This window comes from Crocodylus porosus, unplaced genomic scaffold, assembly GCF_001723895.1.
Source record: "Crocodylus porosus isolate Cpor-Errol unplaced genomic scaffold, CroPor_comp1, whole genome shotgun sequence".
Lineage (NCBI taxonomy): Eukaryota > Metazoa > Chordata > Crocodylia > Crocodylidae > Crocodylus > Crocodylus porosus.
Window position 1 is genome coordinate 25,472,857 of NW_017728931.1, and position 15,323 is coordinate 25,488,179.

A 15,323-nucleotide genomic window follows, 5' to 3' on the forward strand; every position below is an offset into this window, starting at 1 on the left:
TAAGAGGAGGTTAGATGAACACCTTGCTGGGGTCATTTGACCCCAGTACTCTTTCCTGCCATGGCAGGGGGTCAGACTAGATGATCTGTTCAGGTCCCTTCCGACCCTAGAAACTATGAAACTATGATGAATTTTCCAGGGCATCTGTACTTTTTCATGATTTCCCAGAGGCCTTCGCAGTTTACTGTGACAAAGACTTTGGTTAGGTTGATGAACATGAGAAAAAGATCAATTTGCTGTTCCTGGCACTTTTTCTTGAAGCTGTCGGGCCGTAAACTACATGTTGGTGGTTCTGTGTCCTTTTCTAAAGTCGCATTGGCTCACAGGCAGTAGGCTGTTAGATGATCAATCAGCTGGTTGAGGACTCTCACGAGTATCTTGCCAGAAGTTGAGAGGAGGGAGAGGTGGGAGGGATGCCGTGTGATTGTCACAGAGTTGGCAATTTCCCTTCCTCTTATACTGATGGAGGATAGAGGCATCCTTGAATTCTTGAGGGACTACCTCACACACCCATATACTGCAGAAGATCTCAGTTAGTATTTCCATGAGTTCATGACCACCTGATTTGCAGACCTCCGTTGGAATCATGTCAGCTCCAGGGCCTTTTTTTTTCTGGCGTTTTGGACTTCTGCAATTGTAGGTGGAGCTTCAAACGAGGTGTTGATGGGGATTTGAGGCAGAGTGTATAGCTTCACGAAGTCACTTCCAGTTGGCTTTGATGGAGGCAGAATAGAATAGTGTAGTATGAAGCTGATCTTTCAGATGGTTCACAAAAGACAGCTTGGTGCTGCTGTTTATCAGCCCAGTGGTGTTGAGGTGCTTTGGTCCACTTCATCCTTGCAGACACCATCTGCCTTAAATCGTGATCTTTAGTAAGGACGTGATGAGCCGATGATCAGCCCAGCATTCAGCGCCACACATTGTTTTGGTTATTTGGACATCATGTCTGTCCCTCCTTTTGACGATGACATAGTTGATAAGATACCAGTGTTTGGAGCAAGGGTGCATCCACAATGTCTTCTTCCTGCTGGGGAAATGGAACACAGTATTAGTAACCAGGAATTCAAGTTGAGCAGGAGAAGACCATTGCTATTGCAGCTTCAGGTCCCATGCTTCCCAATGATGCCATCTCATGCTTGGCAGTCAGAGCCAATCCTGGCATTGAAGTCACCAAGGGTGAAATTGCCAGACTTTGGTACAGCAGCGATCACAGATGGAGTTCATCATAGAACTGGTTCTTGACTTTGCTGGAGTTGGTCACGTAGGAGCATATGTACTGGTGATAGTGGCACACTTTTTGGCAAGCAGGGGGAGTTGGAGCACCATCAGTCAGTCATTCACTCCTTGGGCATGTAGGTCAGCTTCTTGATAAGGCTGTTTTGTAGAGCAAAGCCAACACCTACTTTCCATTTCACTTTGCTGCCACAACCACTCCAGAAGAATGTGTAACTAGCTTTTCCTTCTGTGACCTGCTCTTCATCGGGTAGGCAAGTCTCACTGAGGATAGCGATGTGGATGTTATATCTGTCCAGTTCTCTCCCAACGAGGGCAGTTCTTTCAGATCTGTTGGTGTTTCCATTGGTCAACGTACGTACATTCCACGCACCCAGCTTGAGAGGAATTAATTTCTTTCCTTTTCGACCACTGTGGTGGGACCCTGCCAGCCGCAGTATTCTGGCCAAGGTGAGGTGAAGCAGACGCTGTTTGGGGCACCTTTCTAGCCCCTTCCTCATTCTAGGAGGTGAACAGTGTGGTCCTGAATAGGGCTGCTCAGTCACTCAGGGGGCTGCCGAGTTCCACTTCTGCTTCTGTCCAGTAGAAAGCGACCCAACACCCTGAGCCACCTGTGTGCAGGTTTGTGGCTACAGATTCCAGTGTGTCCACACCTGCTGCTTTGTTGCTGGCCCATCACCACAGGGTTTGTGTTGCATGTGTGGCCTGGGATTTAAATTTAAGTGAGGAAGACTTATGCAGCATCAGCCTCACTCTCTCTTCCAAACCAACTGGTAACCAGTGGCAGGACAGTGTCAAGATGGCTGGAGATTGGCCCAGATGCAGCGGATGATCATGACATCTTTTGGGCTTTGTCCTGCTTGTCTTTTGTGATCCACGATGCAGTGCCATCATGGCCATTGGACCATACAAGCATCTCATCTGCCCAGTCAGCCAGAGTCAGACTTTGCATGCAGAGATAGGCATGACTCCATCTCCCCAGAGGTCTAAGACTGACTGGGGACCCTTACCTGGTTTGGCCTGCCCATCAAGGCACTTCACCAGGGTGTGGCTGCTGTTGCATGCGGACAGATACTTGGAGTCACAGGTGAGAGTTGAGTGCTGGTGAGGACCAACAGAGGAAGACTCACTCAGGCGAGTGCGACGTACTCTTTCCTTGGAGGTGCTACCTCTCCCAGGCACGCCTCACCCATATAGACAGAGTCTTTTGGTTCAAGTTGACTTCTTTTATCAGACCAACTTGGAGGTGGATTGATGTTTCTAGCAAGCTTTCAGATAACATAGTATCCTTTTTCAAGCTAAGTGGAGTACAGAAGGGGGTGACTGCCTTGTGTATACTGGGGAATTTGTCAGTAGTCTATACAAGTGAATATGGCAGTTGAACTGCTCTGAGGCCAATCATACATTCCACATGGAAGAGAGAGGGCGGGGGAAGGAAAATGGTTTTTTGTGAGTTATGGTATGGGTACCCAGTATGTCTGCGGTTTAGGCAGACTATAGTGAGAAAGACAACTCCTGTCTCTGTTCAGTCCATGATTTTTCATTTCCAGAGTGGTGATGAAGTTGAGTTTATGGGTATGTCTTTTGAAGGGGTTCTGTAAATTTCCTTTGAGGATAAGGACTGAGAGATCTGACAGAGTTATATAATACAATAAATAAAATATATAATAAATCAAATAGGCCATTGTAATACTGAGAAAAGTGAAGTTAATTTTCCTTGTTAATATTAGGCTTGTTATCCATTCACATCGAAGAACTATAGAGCTCATTGTGACACACTTTGCCAAAACTGAGAAAGATCAATTCAGTATTATTATGGTATATATCCCACTTCAGAGAAACTATATATTAGCCTACCTTGTCTTCATACATTTAAGGGAACATGTGTAGATGTATACTGCATAAGTGGTATATGTCCAAGTATGGTATAGTTTCATAGTTAGTAGGGTCAGAAGGGACCTGAGCAGATCATCTAGTCCGCCCCCCCTGTCATGGCAGGAAAGAGTACTGGAGTCAAACAACCCCAGCAAGGTGTACATCTAACCTCCTCTTAAAGACCCCCAGGGTAGGAGCCAGCACCACTTCACTTGGAAGTTGGTTTCAGATCCTTGCCACCCTGACAGTGAAGTAGCACCTCCTGATGTCTAATCTGAGAAGGGAGAAGGGAGTTCTCCAGCCTGTAGGTATGGTGCTGGTTCTTCCTCCCCAGATGCATCGCCTTGCACTTGTCAGTGTTGAAACCCATCCTATTCTCATCCGCCCACCCCTGTAACCTAAGTCCAACTGTAGCCTATTTCTTCCTTCTAGCATGACCACATCCCCCCCATCTTAGTGTCATCAGCAGATTTGAACAGGGTGCTTATTACCCCCTCGTCCAAGTCACTAATGAAGATGTTGAACAGTGCGGGCCCGAGGACTGAGCCCTGTGGAACCCCACTGCCCGCATCCCTCCAGGTCAAAAATGACCCATCCACCACCACTCTCCTGGTGCGGCCTTCCAGCCAGTTGGCGACCCATTTGACTATGTAGGTGTCGACACCACAGTCCCCCAGTTTCTTAATGAGAATGGGGTGAGAGACAGTGTCAAAGGCCTTCCGAAAGTCCAGGAAGACTATGTCCACTGCTACCCGTGCATCTAAGGATTTGGTGACCTGGTCATAGAAGGCCACCAGGTTGGTCTGACAGGACCCGCCTCTAATGAACCCGTGTTGGTTGCCCCCAAGCATAATCTCCCCTGCTAGCCCCTCGTGGACATGTGCCAGAATAATTCTCTTAAAAAGCTTACCAAAGATCAAGGTAAGACTAACTGGCCTATAGTTTCCTGGGTCCTCCTTCCTCCCCTTTTTGAAGATGGGAACCACACTGGCCCTCTTCCAGTCCTCTGGCACCACACCAGAGCACCATGAGTGTTCATAAAGCTGTGCCAGGTGTCCCGCAATGACCTCAGCTAATTCCCTCAGCACTCTGCAGTGGAGATCGTCCAGACCAGCTGATTTATATACATCCAGTCCCTCCAGAAGTTCCCTGACTAGATCCTCACTGACCCTTGGCCTAGGTGCGCCTCCCCTAGGGTCTGAGGAGGGCCCAGTGGGGGGCTGATCCAGTTCCTGCTCAGGAAAATGGAGGCAAAGAAGTCATAAAATAGGTTAGCTTTGTCATCTGGTGTGATGATCAAATTTTCCAGAGTGTCTTGCAGGGGCCCCATGTTATCCGGTACCTTCTTTTTGCCCCCTATGTATTTAAAAAACGACTTCTTGTTGTTATGACAAGCAGTCTTCTAGGAAGCAAAGAAAAATATCCTATCTAAAGCTAAAACCTTACTGTCGCAGGGCACTAGCGCATGCCTGCTCTTTTAAGAGCAAAGTAGCCTAGCTACAGAGCTGTGGGAGCTAGACAGAGCTCCATGCCTAGCCTGCTGCCAAGGCAACCTGCAATGAGGGAATTAGCTGACACCTGCACATGGTCAGCTAACCAGAAGTAGGTAGGGCCCTGGGTACATATAAGCCCCAGTGCTGGGGCTGGCAAGAGTTAGTCCTCTGCCAGCTACCAGGGGAAAAAGCTCTTGCAGGAAAGAACTACTCAGAAACATCTGGTTGCCTGAGTTGCTGCTTGCAAGACTAATGGGGCTCCAGGAGCTCACAGGGAACTCAGGGATAGGAGCCACACAATACTTGGGGATAAATTTGTCTTCTTAAAGGGACAGAGTGCAGTTACAGGGGCTGCTGAACCCAGCACCAGAAGGGTGCAGTTACAGAGGCTACAGAGCCCAGCACCAGAGGGGCACAAGCAACAGGGGCATGGCAAGCCCAGCACCAGAGGGGTGCAGTTACAGAGGCCAGAGGCTCAGTGACAGCTGGAGGCCAAGTTTGGCTAAGACCCCAACAGAGGGACATTATTTCTATACCAGCTGCAAAGCACAGGGTGTGGTAAAGGGGAGGTTTTGGAGCCACACATCTAGCCCATAAGTCTAAGGGTGTCTCATGAGGCACCAACTTGGAGTGAGACCCCACAAGGGATCTAAGAACCCACATGGTCCTGTCAAAGCCCACTAGATCCTGACATACAGAAACTCGTGGGCAGCCTCCCAACTTATTTTTATCAACAGGACGTGGCCGGTGAGATTAGAAGGCACCTGCAGGACGAAGCTGGCACAGTCATGGAGCCCTAGGGGTATTATGGCCATTCCTGAGGACCCCGCACCATGACACATACACAGGATGAGCCATTTAGATAAAAGACATGATAGAAATGACAAAGAACACTGCCAATGCAAACACTATCCACATACAAACCCTGTGCTCTGCATAAATCATTGAGAATGCATTTATTCAGAACACATAACAGGGCAAATACCGTTTGCTGAAATAAATCCACTTATTACACATCTAACTTCCAAAAAGGGCAACTCCAGAAGAAAATTTGAGTTTAAAATCAATTCATCAGCAAGGTTATGAAACATCCAGACTTTTAAAAAAAAAAAAAACAGAAAAAAGAAGATACTTTAGATCCTTTTAGATCTTTGCAGTGCTTTCCTCTGATTTCAGTGGGCATTGAACTGCATCCTTTCTGAAGCATTATACCCAAATTGAAGAATAAGCTTGCCTTTATTCTCCTGACAACAGAAAAAAATGGGGTGTGAATATTTCAGTGTGATTATAACTAAGAAAAAAAAGGCTACAAAAATGAACACTCCACTATCTTCTTTTTTTTCCTGGGGGGGGGGAGGGGAGGGAATCCCCCGCACCACAACCACCATCACTAACAAAAACAAAACCCCATTAACGTAGTCCAAAAGCCAGTGAAGAATGAGCCTGGGTCGTCACAAACAAGGTATAATAACACCATCAAATCTCTAATTTCCTTAACTGGTGTTTTCCGGGGCAGCTCATAACTTTTTTTTCTTTAGTCCTAATACACTGTTTGATGTCTCACACTCTCTGACCGTCATTGTGTGTGGAGTCCCATGGTGTGTGCCAGAGTCATCTCTACATTAGAGCACCATGGGTATACTATGAACTGAGGTAGCAGCACAAACTGAGATCCAGGGGTGGATCCAGGGGAGATGCTCACTGGTGCAGTTGCATCCCGTTCGATTCCTGCTCCACCCAAAGGTTTAAAACTAACCAGCAGCCGGTGGCAGCAACATTTCTATTCAGGCAGCACTGAGGAAGTCAATTGACTTCATGGCTCATTAAAATGTATCTCATTCCTTTTAAACTCTGCATTCCACAGGTGTTAAAGACCTGCTCTCTTTATTAATAGTCTTGATGTTCCACTGATCAAGCTATCCTTTGTTCTGCAAGTCTGCTCTCAGTTAGCTGCTCCTCTTGCTCAGGTAATGTAGCATCTATTTCACAGCCTTGCCGACAGTTTTTAACTAATTCCAATTGTATATTTGTTTTGCATCAATGTTAAACTGAATAATACAGTCATAGGTCCCTAGTTTATTGGTAAAACTTCTAGTTTCTTTTCTGGAGAAAAATATGTGTTTTGTTATATTTAATGATGCACCACCAGCTGCACCCCACTTTTCAAAATCCTAGATCTGTCCATGCTAAGATCAGCCAGGATACATAGACTAGCTTTTCTGTGAAGGTGGGAGTTAAAATAAGAAGGGAGCATAGAAGACAGGAAAGACAAAGATATTTTGTTCATCTAAAGAATGCCAGAGATCAGAGTCAGAAAATAGCTGCTTTTGAGAAATGCAGCATCAAAGCAAGAAAAAAGTTCCAAACAAATTACCAAAAAGCAGGGAGGTGGAAGTAAAGTTATAAAACTAGTGATATGTAAAACTAGAGTGAAGGTGAGAAGGACAAAAGTGACTAGAAAAAACTGGGGTAAATCTCAGTAAAATCAAAAACTTCAGGAAGTCCTTCAACACCTACATCATTAAAATGAAGCACAGGACTAGTCACATGATGACAGTATAATTATGTTTTATGTCTACATCTTCATTGATACTCCTGTTAGTCATGATGAATTAAAAGGGTCTCTCTCCCTTTCCTCAATTCGATTACTATTCTTATATCAATAAGTAAGCTGTACATGAAAAAGTCCCCTGGAGTAAAGAGGTTAGTGTCTAACAAAGAAAACTAGTCACAGGTTTAAATACTGTACCAAAGGATACAGAGCAAATGTAAAATAGCGTACATCCTATTTATCAGAGTACTTCACAGACAGGCAAGGCTTGATATCTTTTTTATGATCTTAATGGCAAGATAAAAATATCAAAACAATAATCACAAAATAAAAACCCTTACAATGTCACAAACACGGTGGAATGTAGCTTTTTAAATAGAGCAACAAATTAGATTTTCATTTCACCATAATAATGTTTCTTCCTCAGAAGTTTTCCAGCAAGACAGATTTCTGTATGATAATAATGTTTAGTTTGCAACATCATCATGCTTTGCTGGTATGTTGCGTTGAGTTTACTCTCCCCCACTCAACCTAACATCTTGACCGCCTGATGATAGTATAATTATGGTGTTTGTTGAGACCACTGCAGCCTTATCTGATCTCTAAGAGTGCCTCCTGAAGCCAGGGTTGGCTCCTTCCCACTCTGAGACCCTGGCCTTTTAGTCTCCAATTCTTCCTAGTTGTCCAGAGCCCTGACTCAAGGAGCGAGCTTCTAGTTCAGCTCCTGAAAGAGCAAGAAGCAACTTAAATTTCCAAGCAGCAGAGAGACCTTTCTTCAATAAAGACAATGCACTGTGTAGGGACTTTACCATACTGTCCTGCTGAGTTGTGAAGTCCTGTCTCTTCATGCACTATAAACATCAATTCAGGACCTTTAAATATCTTTCAATTAGAAGGAAGCAGTAAAAGCCCATCAACATTTTTAATTCTCTATTATGACTACTTACATTTTACTTATGTGTTTTTAAGGTGATTTCTAAAATGAGTTTCCCTACTCTTGCCATTACAAATGATGCAAGTTTTCTTCCAGATCTTCAGCTGGCACAAACTGCCAGAGCTATGGAGAGCTCTGAGAATTTACACTGGCTGTAAATCTGTCCCATATGTCTATCTGTAGTGGCTTGGTTCAGGGCTTACAGTGGGGCCCGATACTGTCAGGTGCTGCTGAACACACTACTCCCATTACCTTCACAAAATAGAAGGCACTCTGATATCAAGGAAAATGTTTGCTAACTTGCAGGATTGAGCCTTGTCAGTAGCATAACTAGGGCAGGAGGTATGGGGGCTGCTATCCTGGGCACCATCTAGTGGTGGGGGTGAAAGGAGGTGGGGGAAGCAGAAAAAGCCTGCTGTTGCCACAGCTGCATAATCATGCCAGCAGATGGTGGCAACCAAAAATAGCTGCTGCCCCCATGCGTCACAGCTGCTCTAAGCACCCAGCAGTTTTGTTTCACTTCTGAGCCCTGTAGGCACAAGGCGTAGAATCTAGAGAAATATACAAGCAAGCAAAAGCAATACATGGAAAAGCATCATCTCATAAATAAGACACATGGCAGGAATTTTCTGGAGAAAGAGGAGGGTGATTAATAAGTGTCCATGGGGAGGCAACTTGAAAGTAGGTGCTGTGAGACAAAGAGTGAAGGTTAAAAGTCAAAGTACACAAATAGGCTTAGTGAAGCAGCAAGCTGGAATGAAATATTTTTAGTATTGGGCACTGGCCTGATAGGCTCCTACAGTTTTTAGACATTTTCTTATTCTTAAAAATAAGGAAAATTAGGCAGCCCTGAGGAGTGATGGTGGGGTGTTTTGTTTGCTTACTTTTTGGCAAACATGTAAAATCATATCACTCAATAAATAACTATACCAATAAATAATATTGATAAATCATATCAATAAATAAATAAGTATAATACCCAGGGTTTTGCTAGTGGGACAAAGGGGCAGGACATTTAAGGCAGATCACTAGGGTCCTTTGTACAAGTCACAAAATTGGCATTTAAAGCAGCTTAAATGCTCTTTTGCACCGCTTTAATGGCGTTGCTGTTTGCATGTTCGGCAGCGTATTCCACTTCAAATGATTTTGGCACATAGCAAGATAGAACGCCTTCAAGGTGTTGTAGTTCGCTACCTTACAAAGTGCAACAGTGCACAGGGTGCTGGAAGCCAACGTGCTTAGGGCTTGGCAGGCTCTGCACAACTCAGGGGCTGTGGGACCCAGTGGCAGTCCATGTAGGCAGGCTCCACTGAAGAAAAAAAAAAAGCAGCAAGCCTCATCTTTTTTTTTCCTCCCCGGAGCCTGCCTGCCTATGTATGCTGTGTGGGGGCCCATTGCTTCCCTCCATGGCTGCAGGTGGGGTGATGCTTCCTTCTGTTGTTGTGGTGCCCCCTGAGGACTGCCCAGCACGCGGGTGCCACCTGCGGGACCCCCGCACAGTTCAGGGACTGCTCAGTAGGCCTGTGCAAGTAGGCAGCTATTCAATCTGGCTTCAGATCTGGCCGCTTTGGATGTCAGGGATCCGATCTGGAGCTCCAGACCAGGTTTCCGCTTCAATCCAGCCAAAGCAGCTCCAAAGCTTTGGAGCTGCCTCAGAGATCTGGCCATAGGGTAAAATGGGGACTCAATGAAATATCTATAACTTTGTTTTTTGTCTTATTTGGACGAAACTTTCAGAGATGGTAGCCTCTGCTGAGAGCGTGAAGCCTACAAAGTTTCAAGAGTATTGGTGGAAGGGTTCAGGGGGAACTACACCCCAAGTTCTTGAAAGCAAAATTTGTGTCACTTCTTTGTGTTACAACACAGGGGGGTGAAAACTGCAGGGGCGGTGGCCCCTGGTGAAGCCACAAAGCCTGCCAAGTTTCAAGATCGGTGCACGGGTTTGGGAGGAACTGCACCTCTAGCTGCTGACAGGCAAAACTCATGACATGGGTACTTGTGCAACTGACTGTCTCTGTCTTGGGGCAGTTTATTGTCTGTATTGATTCTTTCCTCTCCTTAGTACGGCGTTTTGTAGGTGTTAATTGTTGCTAATTAACTGGTTACATTAGCTAGCAACTGTATATTGACCTGGTCACTGAGTCAATCATGATTGATTGGTAACTGGTAACACAGTAGTTTAGCAGTCAGGCCTGCAGTAGTTCCCCATCTGCCCCAAGACAGACACAGGTGCACAAGCACCCATGTCACAAGTTTTGCCTGTCAGCAGCTAGAGGTGCAGGGCCCCAGAACCCAGAAGCCCCTGCACCTATCTCCTCGACAGCTGGCAGGCTTCATGGCCGCCATCCCTTCAACCTTTACCCTGCTGTGCCTTAACACACACAGGGTAATCTGTGTCATGAGTTTTGCCTGTCAGCAACTTGAGGTGCAGTTCCCCCAAACTCCTGCACCGATCTTCTTGAAACTTGGCAGGCTTCATTCACTCAGCAGAGGCTACTATCTCAGCAAGCTTCATCCAAATCAGACAAAAACAGCAGTTATAGATATTTCATTGATTCCCCATTATACCCTATGGCCAGATTTCCAAAGCGGCTCCGAAGCTTTTTCAAACTGCTCTGGAAAGCCTAACAAAGGCAGTGCTTTGGTCCTCAGCACCCGAAGCTTCTGCGCATCAGAAGCACAGTCCAAAGCCTTGCACAGCCCTACTGCTCAGCCCACTGCCAGCTCTCCCCCCAGGACCCCCACCTAAGGGGCAAGTAAGGATCAGGCCTCCACCCTTGTGCACATGACATGGGGGTTTAGCTTGGTTTAATTCTCCCTAAACTGAAGTGGTGTTTTTAAAAACCCACTGTTTCAATTTAGGGAGAACTAAATAGAATTAAACCACCATGGTATGTACAAGCACCCTAGAGCTCCAGAGTTTGAACCTTGTTCTGGATTCATATGAAAAGCCACCCCCTTCTTGGCCCAGACACAAATGAGTACCTAGCAATTTAAGCTGCAGAGCCAAAGACAGCTGAACATAATGGTAATCATGACATTCGCCTTGTTACTACAGAAACTAACCCTGTCTTAACCATATTTTCTCAGTGGGCTACTGGACTCAAGTGGCCCCTTGGCCTTTGACCTATATTTTTACTCATTTTGTTACCTTTAAAAGATCTGTTGGTCTAGTGGATCCAGATGTTTCCGGCTGACAACTTCAAGCAGAGCCTAACAAACACATTTATGTCAGTATGGAACACCGGAACTAAAGTAGAACTAAGAGTCTAAAGGTTAACAGTACATCCCCATGGTATGGGCAATAGAGCTGATCTGGCAAAGGAAGAAAAGAGCATCCGACTCCGTGTCTGAATCTTCAAACGCTGGTAACTTCTTTCTGTATTGGCACACCCAATCAGAATCTTACATATGCATCTATTCACACTTAAAAAAAATAATACAGACCACTTACCCACAGTGCCTCATCCATTCCTTCTAAGGGCCCTGTTACACATTAATTTTAGGCAGCTCCTGGAGCTCTTAACCCATAGACTGTTCACACCTTAGCACCTGAAACTAGTTTTAAGCACACTTTAGAGACCTTAAAGTTATGCCACTCCAGAGCAGGTTTATTGCTGATCTGTGTTACCCAGCTCATATTCCATTATTGTGTGGTCACTCATCTCAGATTAGCTGCCCAAGTTCAGCATCCCAGAATGCAATGTCCTGTCCCCCACCCTCCAGTTCTGTGTGGACAGACTTTCTACCCCCTGAACTCTATCACCAGGAGGGGAGGTAGGAGGGGGACAGTTCTGCCACAAGCCAACTCCCCCTCCTGCCCCTGGAGGAGGTGTGACCTTCCCACCCCCAGTGTTGCAATCCCATACAAACAAACTACTAGCTAGCCACATTGCAAGGCACAGACAGGTCCAGGAGTGAGATCTGGGGTGGGTAGGAGGGAAAGAAGACAGGGGGCTGGATCAGGTCCCCAAGAGCTGGTGCTTCCTTTCTGGGGCAGGAGAGCTGCTCCCCCGAAAGCACTTTCCCTTACCACTTCCCAGCCACCCTGGGAAGCAACCAACCCCCCCAACACCAAAATCCCAAATCCAATTTATTAAAACAGGAGACCGTCTTAATTTACTTCCCTTCTATTTATTTTTTTAATTCTTTTTATTTTGTCCTTCACTGGCTGACTTCATTCATTTCCCCACACTTTCCCCACCCACATTTCCTTTCCACCTCCCATTTCATTACCCACCTCCATCCCATTTATTTTCCTCCTCCCAACTTCACGTTCCTCCACCTCCCTAATCTCTCTCTCATATGCCCCCACCAAGAGCAGGGATAGAAGCCTGAATCACAGGATCTGTAGTGGCAACTCACAACTATAGCTCTTAGGCTCCTGTTTGCCAATCTTCCAGTGGCAAGTCAGCTGTGCAAATGGGGGAGTCAGAGAAGCTTTTTAGCCTGAAAAGTTGTTTATAGACATTACATTTTCTAGGTTTAATCTGGACTACACCCATCATTAAATACATCTGTATTCTGAATTAAAATTGGCTCCAGCCTAAATTAACTAATCTTTATTGGATTAAGTTAATGCAGACTAGTGTGGTCCAAATTAGGCAATTTAAACTATATTTATTAACATGTATACATAGTGTTGCTTTTAGGAAAAACAGTCCTTAGGAACTCAGATAAGTATTCCTTGGGAATGCAGACAAGCATTGCAAATATCAGTCCCCTTAAGGGAAACTAAATTAGTTTTTTGCAACACAGCAGAGGTTATTGGGCACAAAGTAATACCTTCAGAAAATCAAATATGCCAACAACACCTTACTGCGACTAAGTATCAGTTTCCTGACTAAGGCCCCAGCCTTGCCCAAGCATATGGGCTACTGTTCTGTGAAGAAGGGGGCAAACCAACTTTATCATCTATTAACCCTTAATTTGAATTGAAGTTTGATTCAAACTGTGTGATGCAAATCAGTTAACAAGGTTTAAAAAATAGTGAGCACATCTACAAATGGCCAAGGTGTGACTGGCCAAACTTGAGCTAGCACTAACATCAATCAACATTTAAGCAGCTCAAAGTGCAACATGTAACAAGGCCCTAACTACCTACCTTCCTATATATGAGCATCTTACCTCCCCAACCTAACAAATAAATCTTCCAGGACTGGTTCACTTCCCATACCAAACCACCAAACAATTATCAATTTCCTAGGCTGGTTAAGAACTTCATTCTGCATTCACTGAACACTCCTGCCCATCACCTGAGATTCATGTTACAACAAAGGTCAATTCAAATGGGCCTGAGATTCTATGCATCTGTTTTATGCAACTCAAGGGAAGCATCTACAGCTCTCTTTTGCCTCAACCAGCCCAACTGCAGCGTGTTGAGCTGGGGGTAGCAGCCCCAGGCTGACCCCTCTAGGTCCCCTGCTAGCCAGAGCTGCTCTGCCTTGGTTTAATGTACTGTGGTCCTGGGCACACATTCATATGACAATAAATCCAGAGTTAATTGCTTCACATTACTTTCATGTGTAGGTGTGCCCAAGTAGTAGCAACTGAAGCCACAGTGAACACTCTTTCAGCACATCATTATTCAGGTTTGCCTAAGTCTATGGGGCTGAGATTTATGACAATATAAATCAAGGCCATGATTTTATTTCCACATTTAATTCCATAGCAAATATGAGTTTAGTCAGCAATGTAGAAAACATTTTTTATGGTAACATTAGCAAAGTAATAATTAAACCCTCACAGTTCAATAGCATATTTCCCCCCTAAAGGAATGCTCATCAGTTTTATTAAAGATACAAAATACAGTCTGTGAATGGCTTCTTATAAGTTATTCTACAACAAGCCAGTACCCAGAGAGTTGTGGTATCAATGGTAATTCTTCTTCCTCTCTTTCTCTCTCTCTTTCCTCCTTGTGTTCCACCTCTTTCCTCCAACTGGGCATGCTACTGAAATATTTGTAGGTGAGGTTTAGAATTGAAATTACACAAGCAAACAAAATGATGAACTCAGCAGCTAGGTTTGAAAGCCAGGGGCCAAGAGCAGAACATCCAAGAGCAAGACAAATATCTGAGAAAAATCTGTTGAATACCATTCACAGCCTAAGAGCCGTGGTAAGCTTAAATAGGGGCTCTGCTGCCCCTCTTAACCAACCAGGATGCTTACGGGCATGACTGGCCTGATGTATACCAACTTAACAAGCAGCCCAGCTAGGGCTACCTGCCACAGCAGACATTACAGACATTGATTTTTCTTTATCTTTATAGTTTCTTTATCTATATACATTTCCCACACCCATAACCCAAATTTTACTTTTCTTGCTTGTCTTTTTCCTCTCCTTATTTACATCTTGAAGTCCCACAGGCCAAACTAAAGGCAGGAAATTATTTGCATACTTCAAATGTATTGGTCAAACTGAAATGAAGCAGGAAGTAACAAAAGAGAGAAAGCTGATTGACATGCTTTTATTTGCTGTGTGTACATACTGGTATTTTTGGTTCTTCGTCCCCAAAAAATTCACATAAATATCCAATGAGCAAAAGAGGTAGTTAGCTATGTTAGTCTGATGTCAGGCAGAAAACCCATTAGGGTTGCACTCGATAGACTTACTGAATCAGAGATGTGTTTTATGTCACTGATTTCTAGATGCAGCTCTGATTCAGTAAGCCTATAGGGTGCAACTCTAGTCTATAGTCTAGTGCAACCCAGTGTGAGTATGGCACTTCCTGAAATGGGCTAAAAACTGTCTAACTGCAAGAAATAGGCATGCACTTAGCATCAACACCAGCAGTAGATTACACAAAGAATAAGCAGGGTGAGGAAAACTAGCATCAAAATTCTATCCTCTTATTTTCTCAACTTAACCTGAGACACTGAACTGTCACAGCAGGAAGCTCCCACATTGCCCTCTGAAAGCTTACTGCAGTCTCTACTGCAGCATAATACCAATCATTTCCCCATAAAAGCACTTACTGGGCATGTCTACATGTGCTATTTATGCAAAGCAATAAACTCTGGTGCATGCATATATTTCTGGAGTTTATTGTTCCAAGGCGTGCCATTTGAACATGCACCCAGGACCGCAGCACATTGTTCTAGGCTGGAACAGCCCCAGCTGGGAGGAGGCCTTGGGAAGGGGTCAGGGGGGTTCAGTCTACCAACCCAGAACTGCTCCAACCTGGCTCAATGTGCTGCTGAAGGGCTGGCTGGGGGCCAAAGTACTCCAGTGCTGGGC

At 44.9% G+C, this 15,323-nt stretch overlaps 1 protein-coding gene across 1 annotated transcript in view; it reads right to left on the bottom strand.

The window, feature by feature from the left end:
* ST8SIA1 (ST8 alpha-N-acetyl-neuraminide alpha-2,8-sialyltransferase 1) overlaps positions 1–15,323 on the bottom strand; it is a 245,270-nt gene that overhangs the window by 35,907 nt on the left and 194,040 nt on the right. The gene's annotated exons all lie outside the window — the stretch shown is intronic.